Genomic DNA, 14,500 nt, shown 5'->3' with positions numbered 1-14,500 from the left:
GTGGCCCCCCCGATGGTTTTAGGGTATAAGAGTATATATAGGCGAAAGAAGTAGGTCGGTGGAGCTACGAGGGGCCCACGAGGGTGGGGGGCGCGCCCTCCTGCCTCGTGGCTGCCTCGTTGCTTCCTTGACTTCCACTCCAAGTCTCCTGGATTGCGTTTGTTCCAAAAAAGATCCTCGCGAAGGTTTCGTTCCGTTTGGATTCTGTTTGATCTGCGAAACACTGAAATAGGCAAAAAAACAGCAATTTGTACTGGGCCTTCGGTTGATAGGTTAGTCCCAAAATAATATAAAAGAGCATAATAAAGCCCATTAAACATCCAAATCAGATAATATAATAGCATGGAACAATAAAAAATTATAGATACGTTGGAGACGTATCAAGCATCCCCAAGCTTAATTCCTGTTTGTCCTCGAGTAGGTAAATGATAAAAACAGAATATTTGATGTGGAATGCTACCTAACATAATTTTCAATGTAATTCTCTTTATTGTGGCATGAATGTTTAGATCCAAAAGATTCTAGATAAAGTTTTAATATTGACATAAAAATTTAGTAATACTTCAAGCATGCTAACCAAGCAATTATGTCTTATCAAAATAACATAGCCAAAGAAAACTTATCCCTATAAAATCATATAGTTTGGCCATGCTTCATTTTCATCACACAAAATGCTCCCATCATGCACAACCCCGATGACAAGCCGAGCAATTGATTCATACTTTTTAACGCGCTTCAACTTTTTCAACCCTCACGCAATACATGAGCGCAACCCATGGATATAGCACTACAGGTGGGATAGAGTATGATGATAGGGGTTATGTGAGAAGACAAAAATGAGAAAGTCTGACATTGACGCGGCTAATCAACGGGCTATGAAGATGTCCATCAATTGATGTCAATGCGAGGAGTAGAGATTGCCATGAAACGGATGCACTAGAGCTATAAATATATGAAAGCTCATTAAAAGAAACTAAGTGAGTGTGCATCCAACTTGCATGCTCACGAAGACCTAGGGCATTTTGAGGAAGCCCGTCATTGGAATATACAAGCCAAGTTCTATAATGAAAAATTCCCACTAGTATATGAAAGTGACAAAATAAGAAACTCTCTATCATGAAGATCGTGGTGCTATTTTGAAGCACAAGTGTGGAAAATGATAGTAACATTGTCCCTTCTCTCTTGTTCTCTCATTTTTTTTATTTGGGCCTCTTTGGCCTTTTTTTTATTTGGGTTTATATATATAGATATATATATATATAGAGTAACACTATTTTGATATCGGGATCCGAATAGTTATTCTGATCACAGCTCGCCTTTACAGGGCGGATTAGATGTTCCTGAACTTGAATAACACAGTGTCAGAAAACTAAAAGAACGGAAAACACCCCCGGCGTCTCCCACCTCCCGACCTCCACCAACCCCAGCGCCCGCCCCAATCCCTCGGCGCCCACCAGCCCTGCGCGTCGCGCCGCCGCCACCGCCTCCTCCGGGTGCCACCTCCTCCTCGCGCCGCTGACCCACCTCCTTCCGCCCGCCTCCTCTGCCGCCCCGCCTCCTCCTGGCGGGCCCCTCCTGCACGGCGAGATCGAAGTTCGGAGCGCCACCACTGCTCCCTTCTCCGGCGACCCCTCCCGCACGGCGAGCTGGATGCATTTGATCCCCTGGAGCTTGGGAAGTTCTCCCAATCCGGCGAGCGCAGTTGTCTCCTGTCACCTCCAACAGATGTGACCCCACGGGTCCGATGGATGCTCACGCGGGGGAGACCGTGCTGCTTCGGCAAGCTCGTTCTTCCTCGAGCACGGACATCTTCAGCCTCCTTCCACAGCCGTGACCCACCGGATCCGGTGGATGCTCACGCGTGGGAGCGGTGCTGCTCAGGCAGACCCTTCGTCCTCGAGCACGGCGCGTCGACAAAGGCCTCCTTCCTCTCGTTCCCTCTTCTATTCCCGAGCACAACTCCGACGAGCATGTCGACAGGCTAGTCCTGCTGTCACTGATGCTACTGTTGTTCACCATCAAAGTGGCCATATAGCATCCATGGAAGGTCTAGTAAAATTCTCATGGCAGTTCGAGTAAAAAATGGCAGCGAGAGAATTGGAAATCTGAGGGTAAGAGAGTTTTCGGAGAACATGTTTTATGTTTGCTGGAATCCCTAGGTGAATTGACATTGTTTACTTTGTGAAAATTCTGAACGTGATGTTTGGATGAGATCTGAAGTTCGAGTTGTGGGCTAGCTGAAGATCCAAGAGCCATCTTTCTTTTGGCAGCGGCCGCGACAGTGGGCACGGTGATGGCGTTCGCGCAGCCGCCGATGCGGTCAAAGCATGAAGAGGAGGTTGAACACAATGTTACCGTCGTACAGGCCCTGTAGGTCTCTCCATTCAGTGCCTCTTGTGAAGTGATTTCACAATTTGTATCTTCTATGAAGTGATTCTAATATCTTGTTTCTGCTACCTTGCATTAGTATGTCCGTCCATTAGGTGCGTTTTTGTTATAAAGTGCAGGGAGCAGCTGAGTTGCATGAAATGGCATACAAGTACAGACAAACTTATCCATCAACACGAGGTAAGTAGGTAGGTGCAGCCCTTTGCACTCTGTTATAATGCACATCTGTATGGTATTTCAGTGTTTGCTATTTCAGAATTCATGGCTCCCATCAGTTAGCTGCTGATCTACGGAGTCTGGAGTGTGTGTTGACAACTAGAGCCAAGGTTCAGATGGCAGCACACTTAAAAATGCTGGTGAAAAATCTCTGAACATGTACAGTCCAATCATGGGAAAAGCTTGAATCTTTATCGGTTAACCACTGCTGATATCTCTTATAGCTTTTGTTATGCATGCTTCGCTGAGTGCTACCACTGAACATATGTACGGGAGATCCATGCTATGGTACATATTTGTGAAATTACTTCGTACTCATTACTACTTCCTCCGTAAACTAATATAAGAGCGTTTAGATCACTAAAATAGTGATCTAAACACTCTTATATTAGTTTACAGAGGGAGTACAATTTATTGTGGATAATGGATGCATGACTTCATGTATCCTCAATTTACTTTTTCGCTTGACTTGCATCCAAAATCTTTTATTATTATTCTGATTTGAGGGCCTTGTGCATGGATGTACTTCGCATCACATAGTACCTGCGAGCAAAAAGTATCTACAGGAACACTGCTAGTGATGAAAGAAGGGGGATCGAGTCTTAAAATAATTTGTTTTCCATGTTTCTAACAAATTCAAGAAAATCAAAATTCAAAACAGAGCGGTTCGATGTTCTTTTTAAATAATCCGACTATTCCCATTTCAAAGAAACTCAGAAGCTCATATAAAATAAATAGAGTGGTTCGATGTTTACAAAAGAAAACCGATTTTTCCCATTAGTAATTAATAAAACAATAGAGTGGCTTGATGTTTATTTTAAAAAATGTTATTTTTTTCTTTTCTAAGAATAAAACTATGAAGTTCAAATTAAAAAAACACAGAAGTTCGAGGTTTACAAAAAAATCAGATTTTTTGTGTTACTAAAAAATAAAACAAAGAAGTTCAAATTTAAATAATGGAACATCTAATTTTTTTTAAAAAAAATGATATCCCGTTTAAAAAAAAATTCAAACCCCCACCCCATGAGTAACACAATTCACAATGAAGCTCTTATATAAAAAAGTTGAAGTTCGCATAGAGAAAAAAAGGTGCATTTCTGAAAAGATGTACTGAAAAGTACATGTTCTCTGGTTCCTGATGCTTATATGGTCGTCCCCGAGGAGTAAAAACGCAAAGCTAACACGTAACATAATGATAATTAAAAAACTGTTTCAAGTATTGTCCTACAGAAAAGTTCAAGCATATAACAAACCGAATTCGGGAGGTTCGAAAAAATCAAACCTGCCATTGAAGAAATGTACCTAAAAGGTGAAAATATACCTAAAAAGGTTTTTAAAAAACTAGACCTTCAAATTTTAAAAAATCGAGTGGCTCGATGTTTATTCAAAAAAATAGGATTTTCCGTTACTACAAAAAGAAATAAAACCAGGAAGTCCAAATTAAAAAAGAGGATCAGTTCGATGATTATACAAAAGTCAGATTTTCTCGTTATTAAAGAATGGAAACAAGAAGTTCAAAATAAAAGAACGCGGTAGTCCAATGTATAAAACTCAGAAAATCCAAATCTGCTGAAGGATATCACAAGAAGTTCAAACAAAAATAACATAGTTGTTCAAAAAGCACTTAGAAGCGATATTTCACTGTTTCAAAAAAAAATGAAAAACAAGAATTCTAAATTTTAAAAATAAAGAAGTTCAAAAATCTTTAAAAAGTACTTCCATCGTTTCTTAAGTAACAAAAAAAATCTAGAAGTTCAAGTTTAGAAAATGGACGGTCCAATATTTATTATAAAACTAGGATATTTCAATTACTAAAAGAAATAAACCAAGAAGTCCAAATTATGAAAATAGTGAAGTTCGATATTTATAAAAAAACTTAGATTTTCCTTGTTATTAAAGAATAAAAATGACGAAGTTCACATTAAAATAGAGGAGTAGTTCGATGTATACGAGAAACTCAAATTATTACCGTTTCTAAGAAAAATAAAACTATGAAGTTCAATTTACAAAAAAAATATTTGATGCTTATTTAAAAACATATTTCCTTTCTAAGAATACGACATAGAAGTTGAAATTAAAATAACAGAGAAGTTCGAAGTATATAAAAAACTCAGATTTGTTGCAAGAAGTTCACGTGCACCTCCATGCACGGTTTAGAATTTATATTGCGCGACATCCGACCTCCAATTACATGTTTTAAAATGGCAAAAAATGACGTCCGACCTTCAATTGCGTGTAATTCGACCTATACACAAAAATGCCACAGAAGTACATATTGAAAACAACGAGAAGTTCAAGTACCGCAAGGAAATGCAATTTAGGTGAGAATAAAAGTATAGAAAAATAAAATCTTAAAAAGTTAGTTGACAGAGGTTCAAGTGCTCTGTTCGGGGAAGTTCAAAAATTCTTGCGAGAGAGGTTCACCTTGTATTTCCAGGTTTGATTTTTTCCGTATAAAAATGGAATACAATTCTTTACTCAAAATATAAAATGTGAAGTTCAAATTGAAATAAGAGAGAAGTTCGGAGTTTATTAAAACCTAGGATTTACCTATTCAAAAAATAAAAAACACAACGCCATTTTTTGCACTTTTAAAAACAACTCATAAACGAAAAAATGGTTGCTAGAAGTTCAAGTGCTCGGCGTGGAAAAGTTCAAAATATTCTTGTGAGAGAGGTTCACCGTGTATTTAGATGTCCCAAATACATAAAAAATATGTTGTTTTTTGTGTGTTAAAATAATTCTCTCAAAACCAGAGAGAAGTTCAAAGTGATAACAACCGGAAGTTCACGTCCTACATGGTGTGTATTTCATATAAGAAAAATACAATAAAGTGAAATAGAGTAAAGTTCAAATAGACATGCCCAGAAGTTCAAGTACTTCACGCAGTGCAAAAAATAGCACGTCAAAAACAGAGTGAGGTTCAAACAGACATGCCCGAGAAGTTCAACTACTTCACGCAATGCGTTTCCATTCGCAATGAAGGCAGAAATCATGATCTCGTCATTTCTCTAATTTACTTCAAAACGACAGGAATATCATTTGTGTAAGTTCAAGTCCTCGGTCGGAGAAATAAAAAAATATTGTGAGAGAGGTTTGTACAAAAAGAATATCATTTGTGTAACACTGACGAAATGGATGAGAAAATTACAAACGAAAATACGTCACAGAAGTTCAACGTGAAAACAGCAGGAAGTTCGACTACTATAGTGAATGAATTTGAGATGAAAAACTTTTAAAATCATCGCGAGTATGAAAAAACGATCAACACGGGAAAGTTGCATGTTTACATCAGCTTTCCACTGATATATTATTTGCTCAATTCGGGTGAGTGTTCCGGTGAGTGGATGGAGAGCTACAGGCAAAAAAAAACATGTGAAAAACAGAGTGAAGTTCAAGTAGACATGCCGAGCAGTTCAGGTTCTTCACGCGGTGCATTTTTGAAGAATCTGTTTCGCGATAAAGGCAGAACGAATGATCTTGCCATTTTCGAAATTACTTGAAAACGTCTAGGAATCAGAACAAACCATCAACATGGAAAAGTTTCGCATTTTTCTTAGCTTTTCAACGGTATATTATTTGTCCCATTCCGATAAAATGTGTAGAAATTACGGCAAAAATATGGTTTTAGCCATTTTAAAAATTGACTTAAAACAGTAAAGAATTGGGAGAAACAATATATACCAAAAAGTTTCGCATTTCCTTAAGCTTTCCAACTCCATATCATTTGCTACATTCGGGCGTATGGTTAAAAAATTAGCTCAAAAATACAAACTCGGTGTAACTTGGACCGTTTTATAAATCACTTTTAAGCCGTTCAAAATTAGAAAAAACTTTCAACATGAAAAAGTAGCGCATTTTCATAAGCTTTCCAATGTCATATCATTTGCCTCAATTGGAATAGCCGTTTAGAAATGACATCGAAAATACGAACTCGGCTGTTCGGTTTATGAAATTTTACGATTTTCCAAATTACTCTTCAACCGTAGGGAATTAGAGAAAACTTTCAACATGTGGAAGGAGCGGTTTTGCAGCAGATTTCCAACGCCATATTATTTGCCTCATTCTGATAAACAGTTTTAAAATGCGATCGAAAATACGATTCACGTTTTTTGTATGAAGAAAAACGATTTTCAAAACTCCTCTTAAACCGCTTACATTTTGCCAAAAATTTAACTTGGGTCATGATACTGGTGTGCATAGCTTTCCAACGGTATATCGCAAGCCCCATTTGGGCAATGTTGGCGGAAGTTCAACCTAGCACTAGGAGAAGTTCAGGTCGAACAACTCAGACAGTAAAATTGCAAAAAACGCAATTTCATCACGACCCGAGAGCAAAATCTGCCAACGAGCGAGATTCCTATTTTAAACCGGTATTTAGTTGCTAAAAATGTTTCTAGATTACATTAACATCATATAGAACACGACTAACCAGAATAATTCGCGGGGGAAGCCACGGTTGCAAAGATAGCCCGAAGGTCGGGTTTGTACAGAGGGAAGTTCAGGCGCGTTACTCAGGCAGTTCAGGTTGTGATCAGAATATTATTCTGATCTCGTGATCAGAATAGTGTTTATGTGTATATATAGTCGGTCTATATTAGCAGAATAACTATTCTGATAACACTTCCGCACTGCACGCTCAACGCAAGCGTCATTCTTTGAACCAAGTGTGCTGCAGTACTCAGGCGAGTGAACTTCGTGTCAAAAAAATTGCACACTGTGTTTTTTCGGTACCTTTTTCGGTCTAATTTTTTAACCGTTTGTCGGAACGAGGCGTGTAATATACCGTTAGAAGCTATGGATTAGGCGCAAATTCCGAGATTCCACGCGGTTTAAGAGCAGTTTTGAAAACGGTGCGGCGCACACCGAGTGGCAGCGAGCGTTTTTCGTGTTTTTTTCTAAACTGCTCATTGGAATGAAGCAAATGATACACTGTTGGAAATATATCGTCGAGGCGCATCTTTTTCATATCTATTACCTTTTCTAATTCCCTACGGTTTAAGAGCAGTTTTAAATTTAATAAATTGCGGAATTGCGTTTTTTCAATTTCTTTGTAATTTTTTGTACTGTTTTAGCTGCAGTTTTTGAACCGTTTATCAAAACAAGGTGTATGATATGCCGTTGGAAAGCTACGGACAAGGCACAACTTTCGTATGTTGGAATAGTTTTGAGATTACTTACGATTTTTAGTTAATTTTGAAAATCGTGCGACTGACGACGAGAGGCAGCGACCGTTTTTTCATGAAATTTTTGCAAACCGCTGGTCGAAATGATCCGAATTCTACGCCATTGAAAAGATATCGACGAGGTGTAACTTTTTCATGTAGAACGCTTTCTTTGATTCCTTACGCCTTGAGAGCAATTTTGATTTTAACGAAATGCGGACACTGTTTTTTCACGACCCAAAATCGTCGTATGTACTGCATCTGATAGAAAACCGCACTGCTTTGAGACCAAACACTGCACTTCATCAGACCGACAAGTGCACTGCATGATTTCTTTTTTGTGGGACGTAAATTTTCACAAACGAGGTAGCAAACCACACTTCTTTAGACTAAAACCCGCACTTCATAAGACGGACAAGTGCACTGCATGATTTCTTTTTCGTGGGACGTAAATTTTCCCAAATGAGGTAGCAAACCGCACTTTTTTAGACTATAACGCGCACTTGATCAGACGAACAAGTGCACTGCATGATTTCTTTTTTGCGGGAAGTAATTTTTCACAAACGAGGTGGAGTGCACTTCACGCCGAGCGTTGGTAAACCGCAATACTACAAAAAATGAACCTCAAGACTTCCAAATTTTCCGAAATGAGGTGGTGTGAACTTCATAGTTTCTTTCGTCTTTTTTCCAACTTTTTTATGAAACATGAAACACCCTTTGTGGGATGAGTGCACATCAAAAGTAAAGTGAACCACAACACAAATCGAAGTGGGCTGCATTACTTTTTTGTCGTTTTCAAACTACTTTTTTTAATAAATACGTTTGATCTGAATTACCGAGGCTAGTGTACTGGGTTTTGAAGTTTGCATGGTTGAGATTAGTGAAACTGCACTATTTCTTTTTATTAATGACATCCTGGCTGTTGAGACAAGGCAAGTGTACTACATCAACAGTTTTTGTATGGAGTGAACCACAGAGTACTTCCTGCGCCGACATACCAGACTGCAAGTGCACCACAAGGAAACCGCATGAATACATTGCCCGCACTGCAACGAAATCATACATATAGAGATGTATACTCCCATCGCACGAGCACTAGACTCTTCCAGAAGCAAACTGGACTTCAAGATTACAAACAAAACGAAACTAAACCACAACATCCCGTCAAAAGACAAAGTTAATGCTATCTTGTCTCTATTTTCTGTACATCGCAATTCCCACAGTCACGAGGGTGAGGCGCCCATGAACCGCCACAAAATGGGAAGGAGTGCACTGCAGCAGCACCATAGTGCACCACTGCCCCCAATGGAGTGCACTACGGTTCCGAACTCCGTTCGAGCTGCTCACACCCCTGATGTGGGATGCATCCGACAACAAAGCGGTCGCCGGCGCAGTGTCCAGGGGCATCCATGAACGGCGACGGTGAACATTTTGGCCGCAGGGGCTCCTTCATCTATGGTGAAGCAGTCGAGATACACTGATGTAAACCACGACGACGGTTCTCGCGCGGTGGTGCCGGATCCTGTCAACAGCGAGAGGCTAGTGTGAGAGTCTGGATTGGGGACGAGAGCAGAGGAGGGATCGGGGGTGTTGCTCACTGGGTTTTTTTGGGACACCCAAGCAGTGGATCTCACGATGGCGCATCTGGGAAGGTGGACTGTAGTGCAGCTGTTGTGCACTGCACGTGGACGCTGTGGCACTTGCCGCCGTCCGCCCCGGAGGTGCAGTCTCCCGTCGAGCTCTGTGCAGCGAACTGCACACACATCTTCGCGGACTGCACACACATGGGCGCCGTACTGCATGTTGCTGCTGCCTGCAGTGCACGCCGGCAGAAGGTAGGTGGAAGAGGGGTCACCACCATCCATCGACGTGGGATGTGCTGCCGGACCTGCAAAACAGAGAGGAGGGGGATGGATGAGTAGTAGGACCAGAGCTGGAGATGGCAAAACGACCCAGAGCTGGCCGCCGGAGAGCCCTGCCACGCCACCACTACCGGAGAGGATGAGGAGGAGGACCAGGGAGACGGCCACTGCCGGATCTGACCATGGAGTCAGCCTGTTGGTGCGCCATGGGAAGAGCACTGCCGGAGGTCGAGGCACCTGCTGCGGGACTGGAGCCTAGTCCTCTTGCAACCAACCGTCGGGAAGGAAGAAGAGGAAGGGTGGTGGCGGCGGCTACTGTGACGCCCCCGATTCAATCGTACACTTATCATACACGCAAACGTGTACGGTCAAGATCAGGGACTCACGTGAAGATATCACAACACAACTCTAAAAATAAAAATAAGTCATACAAGCATCATAATACAAGCCAGGGGCCTCGAAGGCTCGAATACATAAGCTCGAAAACACAAGAGTCAGCGGAAGCAATAATATCTGAGTACAGACCTAAGTTAAACAAGATTGCCATAAGAAGGCTAGCACAAAAGTAGCAACGATTGAAAAGGCAAGGCCTCCTACCTGGGACCTCCTAACTACTCCTCGAAGCCGAACTCCACGTAGAATCATCCTCGGGATCTCTAGCTCCTGGACTCCAACATCTGGTTGCGACAACCAGGTATAGAAAGGGGAAAAGAGGGAGAAAAGCAACCGTGAGTACTCATCCAAAGTACTCGCAAGCAAGGAGCTACACTACATATGCATGGGTATATGTGTAAAGGGTCATATCGGTAGACCGAATTGCAGAATGCCAGAATAAGAGGGGGATAGCTAATCCTGTCGAAGACTACGCTTCAGGCCACCTCCATCTTGCAGCATGTAGAAGAGAATAGATGGTAAGTTCACCAAGTAGCATCGCATAGCATAATCCTACCCGGCGATCCCCTCCTCATCGCCCTGTTATAGAGCAATCACCGGGTTGTATCTGGCACTTGGAAGGGTGTGTTTTATTAAGTATCCGGTTCTAGTTGTCATAAGGTCAAGGTACAACTCCGGGTCGTCCTTTTACCGAGGGACACGGCTATTCGAATAGATAAACTTCCCTGCAGGGGTGCACCACATAACCCAACACGCTCGATCCCATTTGGCCGGACACACTTTCCTGGGTCATGCCCGGCCTCAGGAGATCAACACGTCGCAGCCCCACCTAGGCACAACAGAGAGGTCAGCACGCCGGTCCAAATCCTATGGCGCAGGGGTCTGGGCCCATCGCCCATTGCACACCTGCACGTTGCGAGGGCGGCCGAAAGCAGACCTAGCCTAGCAGGCGTTCGAGTCCAATCCGGCGCGCGCCGCTCAGTCGCTGACGTCACGAAGGCTTCGGCTGATACCACGACGCCGAGTGCCCATAACTGTTCCCGCGTAGTTGGTTAGTGCGTATAGACCAAATGGCCAGACTCAGATCAAATACCAAGAACTTGTTAAGCGTGTTATTTTGAAGTAACCGCGGACGCCGACCAGGGCCAGGCCCACCTCTCTCCTAGGTGGTCTCAACCTGCCCTGTCGCTCCGCCACAAAGTAATAGTCGGGGGCCGTCAGGAACCCAGGCCCACCTCTACCGGGATGGAGCCACCTGTCCTTTCAGCCCCCTCATCAGAATCACTTGCGGGTACTCAACGAGCTGACCTGACTTTAGTCACCACATGTGTCATGTATATAAAGTATATAGTATATACCCGTGATCACCTCCCGAAGTGATCACGACCTAGCAGTATAGCATGGCAGACGGACAAGAGTGTAGGGCCACTGATGGAACACTAGCATCCTATACTAAGTAGTAGGATATCAGGTAAGGGTAACAACTGTAGCAACAATGACAGGCTATGCAGCAGAATAGGATTAACCGAAAGCAGTAACATGCTACACTACTCTAATGCAAGCAGTATAGAGAAGAATAGGCGATATCTGGTGATCAGGGGGGGGGCTTGCCTAGAAGCTCAGCCGAGAAGGAGGGGTCGTCAACACCGTAGTCGTACTTGGTAGCAGCGGCGTCGGTCTCGGTGTCTAGCGAGAGAAGAGGGGGAAGAAACAATAAATACAATGCAAACAAATGCATGACGATGCATGACATGACAAAGCGTGATGCTAGGTGTGCCCAATCGCGGTAGTAGGTGATACCGGCGAAGGGGGGAAACATCCGGGAAAGTATTCCCGGTGTTCCGCGTTTTCGGACACATGAACGGGAGGGGGAAGTTGCGAGTTCGATAGGTTAGGGATGTGTGGCGGACGAACGGGTTGCGTATCCGGATTCGTCTCGTCGTTCTGAGCAACTTTCATGTAGAAAGTATTTTCATCTGAGCTACGGTTTATTTTATATTAATTTTAAAAGATTTAAATCATTTTTAGGATTAATTTAAATATTTTAATTCAACATTATCCAGAACAGTGCATGCTGATGTCAGCATGACGTCAGCAGTCAACAGGGGTGTTGACTGGGTCGCTGGCGTGTGGGTCCCACTGGTCACAGACTGTTTAAGTAGGAGTTTAATTAGACAGAGTTAATTAGGTTAATTATCTAATTAGTTAATTTAAACAGAATTAATTAAGTTAATTAATTAATTGATATATTTTTAAATTCTTTTTTTATATTTAAAACGTTCTGGGCGTGGGCCCGTCGTGTCATGGGCCCAAGGCCTTAGCGGGCGCATGGGTGGCGGTTAACGGGGCAGCGCCCGAACGAGGGGCGGATCGGGCCGCAGCGGGGGGTATGGGCGCCATAGCGCGCCGGCGGCCACGGCGGGGCTCGCTGGCCGGCCGTCTCTGGCGAAGGAAGCCGGCGCGGAGGGGCGCGGTTGCGGGCGACTACGGCGCGTGTGGGGAGGCCAGTGCGGGCAGCGACGGCTGTAGTGATGAGCGAGAGGCGGTGCGGGCGTGTGTGGGTTGCTGTCGGTGAGCGCCGGCGGGACTAGCGGCCGCAGCTAGCGGGGACAAGGCCACGCGTGCGGGCCGGAGCCTGGCCGGAGTGCGGCGGGGAGCAGCGGCGGACGGGGCCTGGTGCGGCGAAGCGGTCGCGGGGAGTTGCGGGCGGGCGCGGACGGTGCGGGCGTGCAGGGCAGGTGCGCGCGGCGGCGAGCCTGGGCGAGGGGGAGAGGCCCGACGAGGCGGGGCGGAGTGCGGTGGCCGAAGCGGCCACGATAGGCGCGGGGCACGCGAGTGCGCGGCGGCAAGCGGCGGGGCGGTGAGGGCGCGGGCAAAGGGTGACAGGTGCGGCCATGGGCTCGCCTGCGCGTGGAGGGCGCGGGGCGACGTTGCCGGTGCGGGGCGAGCAGGGAGGCAAAGGGGAGAGGGGCGAGGCTCACTGGGGCCGTAGGGATCGTGGCAGCGATGCTCGTGGTGGGGGACGGGGACGACGGCGTCGCCGTAGAAGAGGTAGACCGACGAGGCAGCTCTGGTGAGTGCGTCGAGTGGCGGGGGCGAGGCGGCGATGGACAGCAACGGGCGATCCGGGCGGCGGCCTCCTCCTCCGATCCCGATCCAATCGGGGGAGAGAGGGGGATATTTTGGGAGGGGGGAGTGGGGTGTCGGTGGGGGGTTCGGGGTACGGGAGTGGGGGATATGGGGAGTGGGGGCGGTTGGTCCGGTTGGGCCGGTGGCCTGCTGGGCCTGAGCCCAGTGGAAGGGGTGTTTCCCTTTGTTTTTGTTAGTTTGTTTTCTCTTTTGTATTTCTTTCTTTTATTTATTTTCTTTCCTGTTTTAATTCATTTTAAGTTTTTAGGTTATTTATAAAAGCATGGATCCCTCACCATAAACATCTAAGCATTTATTTGCACACTCCGAACATTTTAGTTTAATATTTTGAAAACTTTTATTATTTTCCAAAATTTGAATTTGAATTTTAATCGGTTTCAAACTAACGCGAGATTAGCAACAGTAATCAAAGTGACGTGGCATCATTAGCAGAGGTTACTGTAGCTTGATTATCCGGGCGTCACAACTACCGAATCTGAGGTGGGGCGAAGGGGCTGCCATGGCTGGGGAAGCCGCCCGACGATGCGAAGAGTGGCGGGGGCGGGGCGAGCGATGCGTGTCAGGGGTAGCGCGGCGGCGGCGCCTGGAGAAGGTGGGGCAGCGCAGCGGCGCGAGCCTAGGCTGATGGGGGGTGGGCGAGGTCAGGGCGTGGGCTGAGTGGGGCAGGAAGGAGGTTGGTGGTGGTGGGGGTCGCGGGCCTGGCGGTGTGTACGGGGATTGGGCGGGGCGGGGCACAGCGGGGAATGGCCTGGGTGGTGCTCCGACGGGGGCGCCAAGGTGGACGGGTGCGGGATGGCGCGGCGGCGGCCTGCGGTGCTGCGCTGATGGCGGCACAGTAGAAGGTGGGGGAGGGGTAGGTGGGGATTTGGATCGGGGGAGGGGGAAGTGGGTGGTGTGCCAGGGCCCAGGGGTGTGTTGGGGATGAGCCGGAGGGGTGTATAGTGTCAGTTCGTCGAAGCGGGACAATACTGGGGTGTTAGTAGAATAAGCTAGTGTTAGCATAATAAGGTCTTAAGGGGTGTTATTAGAATAGACCCACCCTATACACACACACACACATCTGGGCTATTCTGTTACGCGTAGCAGAATATTATTCTGTTACCCTACTTGAACTGGCGTACTTTACAGGTTGGACTGACGTGGTTTTCAACCTGAACTGATCTTCCTGCGTGTACGACGGGCGGAAACAGGGGATGCAACGTGGAGCTTCCGGGCGTTCTCCGGCGCGGTGTTGGGGGCTATTCGTTGCCAGAGGAGACATGTAAGGGGTTCCGCACGTGTGCGCGCTCACCTGGTCGTGTTTTGCGATCTGGAGTCACCGGAGGT

General features: G+C 45.5%; 1 long non-coding RNA gene across 1 annotated transcript; it reads left to right on the top strand.

The window, feature by feature from the left end:
• Window positions 1-397: 397 nt before the first annotated feature.
• LOC120973510 (uncharacterized) lies at window positions 398-2,908 on the top strand. The gene is made up of 2 exons (XR_012202903.1): window positions 398-2,370; window positions 2,468-2,908. It is a non-coding gene; the product is annotated as an uncharacterized lncRNA (long non-coding RNA).
• The last annotated feature ends 11,592 nt before the right edge of the window (window positions 2,909-14,500 follow it).

The sequence above is a fragment of the Aegilops tauschii genome, chromosome 2 (genome assembly GCF_002575655.3).
Source record: "Aegilops tauschii subsp. strangulata cultivar AL8/78 chromosome 2, Aet v6.0, whole genome shotgun sequence".
Taxonomy (NCBI): domain Eukaryota; kingdom Viridiplantae; phylum Streptophyta; class Magnoliopsida; order Poales; family Poaceae; genus Aegilops; species Aegilops tauschii.
The sequence above is the reverse complement of the archived record's forward strand: the minus strand, read 5'-3'. Positions and strand labels throughout refer to the sequence as shown.